The 7187-nt window shown below is 37.1% G+C and overlaps 1 long non-coding RNA gene across 1 annotated transcript; it reads right to left on the reverse strand.

Moving 5' to 3' along the window:
* Positions 1-433: 433 nt before the first annotated feature.
* LOC147654398 (uncharacterized) lies at positions 434-6937 on the reverse strand. The gene is made up of 3 exons (XR_015285148.1): positions 6864-6937; positions 3302-3345; positions 434-1516 (listed from the first exon to the last, which is right to left on the reverse strand). It is a non-coding gene; the product is annotated as an uncharacterized LOC147654398 (long non-coding RNA).
* Positions 6938-7187: the final 250 nt, after the last annotated feature.

The following is a 7187-nucleotide window of genomic DNA, read 5'->3' on the forward strand; positions in this document are numbered from 1 at the left end:
GCTGCATCTCACTGTGAACCTCAGCATCCCAAAACTTCAGCAATCACAGCTTGGCTGCTACCAGGTTTTCAGACAAATTACTGCTCTGGAGCAGGGGTGGTGATCAGCTGCAGTATTTAAAATGGAGGTAAACTGGAAAACATATATTCTGTGCATAAAACATGTTTTCTAGCTCACAAAGATATAGCTAAAACTCATGAGACAGACCTTCAACTTATTTAAAGAAAATAAAATAATTATAGTTAAGGTGTGTGTACTTGGAATATAATTTCATTTTTGAGTCACAATTTTTTCTAGGCTGAAAGAAAAATACCCCCACACACAACCACCACTGCCCCCTCAAAAAAACTAAACCAAACCAAACCAAACCAAACCAAACCAAACCAAACCACACAAAAAACAAACAAACAACAACAAAAAAAAAACACTTGTGTAAGTTTCCATCATGTTTTTATTAGCTTGCTACACCCAAGGTACAGAACAGTTTAGTTTATTGTTTTGGCTTAGGGTTTTTTTAACTTTCTACACTCAAGACTTATAACTGTAAAAGAATGATAAACCTAATAGCTGCCTTCAAGAAAAAGTTTTCCATTTGAGAAACTGGACACAAGTTTTCAAATAAGGCCAAACTGTTTTAAAAACTTGTGATTTTAATTTTTGTTTTTACCATCAAACTTTCTAGTGATTTGCTGTTGGGTTGGGTTTTTTTTCTTTTGGTTTGAGATCTATTGATAACAAAATAAAAATTTGCTTTCTACTGATTGGAATGTTACTAACAAGGAAATAGGAAATCTTCATAGCAGCAGTTTAAGTTAACATAAGGGGAACTTTGTGTCATTGAATTAGAGTTGATATTTATATTTTACTACACTTCTTTTATTTTAACTGAGTACTGTGCATGGCAGCTATTAGTTTTTAGCTTAGTAATACCTCGAGTAGAATGCATTGTCTCTCTTAAATTATTGCACATTGTTTTCTAGATAGGAAATCTAAACATGTTTTTGCTTGGAGCTTACGAGAGTGAGATCACTAGGACTGAAATTTTTGGCATGTGTATGGTATTTGGCTTTTAAAAAGAAGAATTTCTCTTCTAAAATGAAAAAAATCTATCTCTTTGTAATGTGAGAGATAAGTGTAGATAACAATAATTAAATATTCTTTTTTATTGTGCAAGAAGTATTTTATAATCACAACCATAAAACATTATTTAATTTGAAATCACTGTAAGACTGCAAGAAAAGCTCAACAAAGATGAAGAATTAGCTACTAATATCTATCTCAGCCAAGGGGAGGTTAGGCTAGAGCTGCTTGCACAGTTTCCATTTCCACTGTGATTGGGTTGGTTGGAACAGTCTCAGAGGGTAGGTCCACGTGGTGTCAGCAGGTACACTGAGATGAGTTGCTGTTTCTGAGCCAAGATTTTCCAGGCATTGTCAGGGTTTGAAGTGGCTCTTCACTGTTGCATCATCCTTCTGTTTCAGAAGCAACTTTCTCTGTTTCTCCTCACGTAAGCATTCTTTTAGAACAATACAAAGGACATTGGAAGCTGATTAAGGGAGACCATGTATGCTAAATGTGGTTACACAATAAGTAAGTTTCTCCTACAGACAGACATAGAAACTCACCTTCAAAAATTGCTTGGAAATGCATGAGAATATCACAGAACAGTGCATAGTAAAATTAACACTCTCTAGTACTTCCAAATACACTATTCTACTGATATTGCCCCACATTTGGAGTACTTCTTAGTATCTCTCTTTTAAATTATGCGACCAGAAATTCGTCACCCCATTTTTTACTAGAAGATAAAATGCCAAGATCAACTAAATATTTTCTTTTAATGCAACAGTGTATTTATTATGAAACAGTGATTCAGAAGCAGTTTCTTTTCCCACACCCCTTCTCAAGAGCCAGAGCTTCTCTCAAGGGTAGTCTCATTGTCCTTCAAAGGAAACTGCATGTTTAATTCCTAATTTGATTGATTGTTCATACCTAGGCTCAGCCTCAAGGGCTAAGAGAACCATTTGACTCCCATTAATACTATGTCTGCTATTGTTTGGCTCCTATGCCCCATCACATCAATACAGAAGTAGGTTGATTATAATGCTGTTTTTCAGAACATGTGCTATCATTACTGGAGCTAATAAATGAAAAAGTTGCCTAGCAAACAGTGAAGCAAAATCAATGCAAACCTGTTAAATGCTTTCACATTACCAATCTCTGCAGTTTGCTGAAAAGACATTATTTAAAAAATATTTCAGTTAGTTCTAGTTTTTCAGCCTTTGATGTCAAATGCCATAAAATGACCATCACACGAGAACACTTTATAGTATTGTATTGAAAGAATAATTATATTTTTTCTGTCTTTATATCTAATTGTGAGCTGCTTGTAATCAAAATGAGATTTTCCTTTCTTATTAAGAGAATAAAACTTTTAGTATTTTTTAATTAATTTCATATAGGTTCCCTAGAAGTGTTTGTTTTAAAAGTGATGTACTCTGTGATGTTCTCTGTGGAGAAGGAGGTAAACATATGTTTGCAGAGGAGAACTCAGATTTTGTATCCCTTGTACCCATTCTGTTTCCTTCCATAACTTTGGAGAATATCTTCACATTCATTAAAAATGAGGAGTTCTGCTCCTTGGGAATAATTTCCTCTTTGGTATATGATTTTTTTTGGTTAATCAGCTCCCTAAATAAGAGTCTTATTTTCACAATTCTTTTGAGTTGTCAGTTACATTACTAGGTTATGAAAAGTAAAACAGTTATTAGGGATCTGTGTCTGTCTTCCTAATCTAGTATATACTGTAAAAGGAGTACAGAAGTCCAAGCACTATAGTAGAATTGATGTGTGCTAGATTTTTTGTGGTCAGTTATCATTATCCATGGTACTTTCAATAACTGATAGTTAGAGAAGGAAGGCAAGGCTAATGTAGAATTACAATCATTAGTCTCAGTATCTAATTTAATAAAATTTGCTATGAAAAAAGGATATGCATATCAGCCACATAGTTCTCAACAGCAACAGGTTTATTACAACTGGAGATTACCACGGTTTTTGGCTTTTTTCAGTGATGAGGTACATTTTGATTTTGGCATAAAGGCAACTGTGAAGTGAAAGTTAGCAATATCCCTTTCCCCCTGAGAACATACAGTAATCTGCTTTATTGCCTACTTACTTCCTTCCCTATAAAGCTGTGTGGCTGCTGCAGAAAACATCGTGTCTTGAATGGAGAGAAAAGAAATTGTGGAAGTGGGTTCCAAATGAGAGATTAGTGTCAAAGACTGTACAAAATCCTTACCAGCACTCCTGATTGCAGATCAGACAGAATTCCCTCTCTTTGATCTGAAATGTTAAAAATAGTAAAATTGCTTTTTTTTTATTATTATTACTATTATAGCAAAGTACTTACACGTGGGAGATGAAGACAAAAGAATCTTCCATGTGTTGAAGTACTTATCTGGCTCAGGACAGAGGGGCTGGCCAGCCTTTGCTTGCTACACTGATTTCATGTTAAGTATCCATATGTTTGTAGAGAACTATTCTTCATGGAATGCCTCAGAACTCTTTTACATTACAAGCTATATAGAAAGAAATTGCTTCAGCCAGCTCTGCAGTACATTTGTGGTGTATCATGCTGCAGTGGTTAATAGAGCACAGCCATACTGTAAAATGTCTCAAGACAAAAGAACAAGAATGCTGAATCTAATTAAACATGCAAGGAAAAATGAAGCAGGCAGAGTGTAATTACATAAGCTGAACTTTAGCCAGGACATCAGAATTAAAAGCTTATTCTTATGAAGCTTTCTTGACTTCTTAATAAACATTAGAGGTACAGGTGTATTGCTAAACATTTGCCTATGCATGTTCTCTTGAATTTACATTGAATTTATGTAAATCAGCATTAACATATGGTTAAGCTACAAGTTAAGGATTATTTAACTGCATAATCTTTATATGGCAAGGAATTCTGTCTGCAGGCAAGATACACAATATCCACACAATCCACAATACCTAAAGTATTATAATTCACATGGGGTATAGAATGAAGTTGGAATGAGGGCTACCTAAAACCAGTTATCATAGTCTTCACACAGAAATTATAGAAAATGTGAGCAAAAATACTGTATATGCTCTTCAAAGACAGTCCAGTATATGTACTCATATTTTTATTTTCGACATGTAGCGGAAACAATAGCTCAAGTCCAGACCAGTGAGATCTCATACACTTTTCTATGGGTGTGTGGGTTCTAACATGGCAATACCAGAATTCTCCATCCTTCTCCATGCGGGTGCTTCCTTCTTGCTTTCCTCCTGGAAGGAAGCCAAGGAAGAAGATTTGTGTTTTGTATTGCCATCGGAACTATGGGTTTGCTCTATTGTGCTGCACATGTGGTAACCACATGCTGGGCTTTCTAGAAAAAGCACTGCCCTGTGTAGGTACTTTGGGTAACTTACCCATTTTCTTTTGCTCTGACTATTTTTGGTACTCTTGTATTTCCCTTTCTTCATGCCAGCCTCCTCCCACACAGCCTGCCTAGTTAGGTTTTCCTCTGTGGTTCCAGTTCTGGTACCTGTATTAACTCTGGTACCTCTGGTACCTCAGTCTTATATGGGATAAATGACATTTAGGATCTGTTGGCTTTACAGGGCTTTAGTCCCCTGAAAATACCAGTGAATCCTGGCACAGAAGGACTCAGAACCCCCTGTCTTAACCTGCTAAGAAACATGCCTTCCTTTTCAGCACTGTCTGTAGTTTCTAGCAGCTTTCAACACTGTTACCTGTCAGGTACAGCAATTTCCCATGTCTTGACCAGTAACATCTGTGACTTGTCCAATAAAAGCTTGAAGGCCCAGCCAGAAGCCTAGAAACTTGCATGAAGCTGTAACACACCTTCTGTGTGAAATACACTACTTGGTCCACTGGAGATATAATATTTATGAACCTGATTGTAAGACCTTCTAGTGTAACGATGTAATCTGACAAAAATTCAATTCACATTTCAGAAAGATGACCATGGATTTTAAGTTCACAAATACTGAATGAAAAAGATAATTCATGTAACTTGAATCTGTGTCTCTAAATCAATTCTGTGGTGGTCAGATGGTACTGAAAAAATTGAAAAAAAACAGAGGGAAGCAACATCTTCAGTAATTTTTCCATTTCATTCATCTTGGTAAGACCACTGTGAGGAGCAGATTTTTGGTGAATGCCATCTACATCTGGCTTTCTGAATTGGAAAACAATAGGAGTGTGTGTCTTTAGAGAAGTCCAAGGAGAGGTCTCAGACAGAGCAATCCACAAGATACTTGCAAAGAGGATTCAGAAAATCTTCGGAGGTTTGAACAGAGCTTGGAGGAATGAAGGAGAAAAAAAGGACTGAAAATTGAGATAGCCTGTGGTCACCATCTAGGAATTTTTAGAAAGCCTTGAAAACTGCTGGTCAAAAGAAATGAAAAACTGGCTATTAATGCCAGGAGTTAGAGGTGGGTTAGCTTTTGAAAGCATGAAGAATTCTTCTGCAGCAGATCTTTCCATAAATACTTACCAATAGAATCCTGTCATTTCTAACCAATGGGACCTCTAGATAGCCTGTTCCTCTTCACTCTCCTCTCCACTGTCAGGCATGTGGTAACCTTAGGTTCCCATCGACTTAGTGGGAGGAAAGCTCTGAGACACACTTGCAATTCTTGGAGCCCCTGGAAGCAACTTGCATGACTTCCAGTAACAATGAGAGTGAATGCTGTAAAAGGTCCTGATGAACAATTACTAAATGTGAGTTTGAAACTTCACCTCTCAAATACAGCCAAGGAGATCTTCATCATCTGTCAAGGGATCAAAAAGAAGAAAGATTCCACCATCCTGGTCTTTTAAAACTGAAGAAAGAATTTTGTCAGCAAACGTGAAAGAAGTGTACAGACTATCTAAAAGGACCAAAAAGAGTCCTCAATTCCCAGGGACTTGTTCTCTTAAGAATTGAAGAGGAAAAAGTTCATCCACTTCTTGGTGTTTTGTGCTTTGAAACAAAACTCTGTTTCAAATATGAATCATCATTCCACAAGAAAAAATGGAAACCTTTCAATTTACAATGGACAGATTCTAAACTGTCTTTAGAGTCTGTCAATAAATAGATGTTGCTTGTGTGAGATTTACACGACCTGTAGGTTGACTTGAAGAAGTAATTACCCACTCAGGCAAAAGTATCTCGAGACATTCAGAGACAGACTTATTTAGGCAAAGAAATCAATAAGTCTAAATGATCTGAAGTACCTAACCTGACTTTTCATTTCTTTGGGGGATTTGGTTTGTTTTTGAGACTGGCTCACAGAGAAATTGGAAGCTGCCAGAAATGGGTATGTCCATGTTGCTGGTAACATCTGGATGGGGTTCTAGGTGTCGAGTTCAGCTTTTTGGGGTTCTAGGTGTTGAGTTTTGGGGTTCAGTTCTAGGTGTTGAGTTTCAGGGTTCTAGGTATCAGGTTTTGGAGTTCTGGGGATCAGGTTGTGGGCTTCTAGGTTCAGTTTTTTGTGGTTCTAGGTTCAGCTTTTTGTGGTTCAAGGTGTCGAGTTCTGGGGTTCTAGGTAACCTGACTTAGGGTTCTAGGTGTCGGGTTTCGGACTTCTAGGTAGCTGGTTTCGGGCTTCCGGGTAGCAGGTTTTGGGGTTCTAGGTGCAGCTTTTTGGGGTTCTAAGTGTCGATGAGCATTTTGTGATACGGAACTCTGTCCTGTGGCCAGCCAGATGAAAAGATTATCTTGAACAACTGTGACTTCCATCCACTGTCACTGAATCCAACCAATACAAAGGAGACAAGTAATTATTTTCAAATATGAATCTATTCAGTACAGAAAGGGTAAACTCACCAAGAGTTAATGGAGAAGTGCTGTTTCTTTCTTCACTCCAGCATCTGATATCTGTGGAACTCAGTGGAAAGATGCTATACAATAAAACAAAAAAAAAACCTCAAACCAAACCACAACAACAACAAAATGAACAAAGAAAAACCAAAACAAAAAAAATAGAAAAAAAAAAAACCCGCAAACAAAAAAACTCTCAAAACAACCAAACCAGTATTGCAGCAGAACAGCAAAGAGATACCCCCTCAGCTGCAAGAGGGGGTCACATTACTGGTCAATTGCAGTCCCTTGATTTATATATTTTTCTCCTGTCATGCATTGCTTTGTTTC

Source organism: Cyanistes caeruleus, chromosome 3 (genome assembly GCF_971803275.1).
Source record: "Cyanistes caeruleus chromosome 3, bCyaCae1.hap1.1, whole genome shotgun sequence".
Taxonomy (NCBI): Eukaryota; Metazoa; Chordata; class Aves; order Passeriformes; family Paridae; genus Cyanistes; species Cyanistes caeruleus.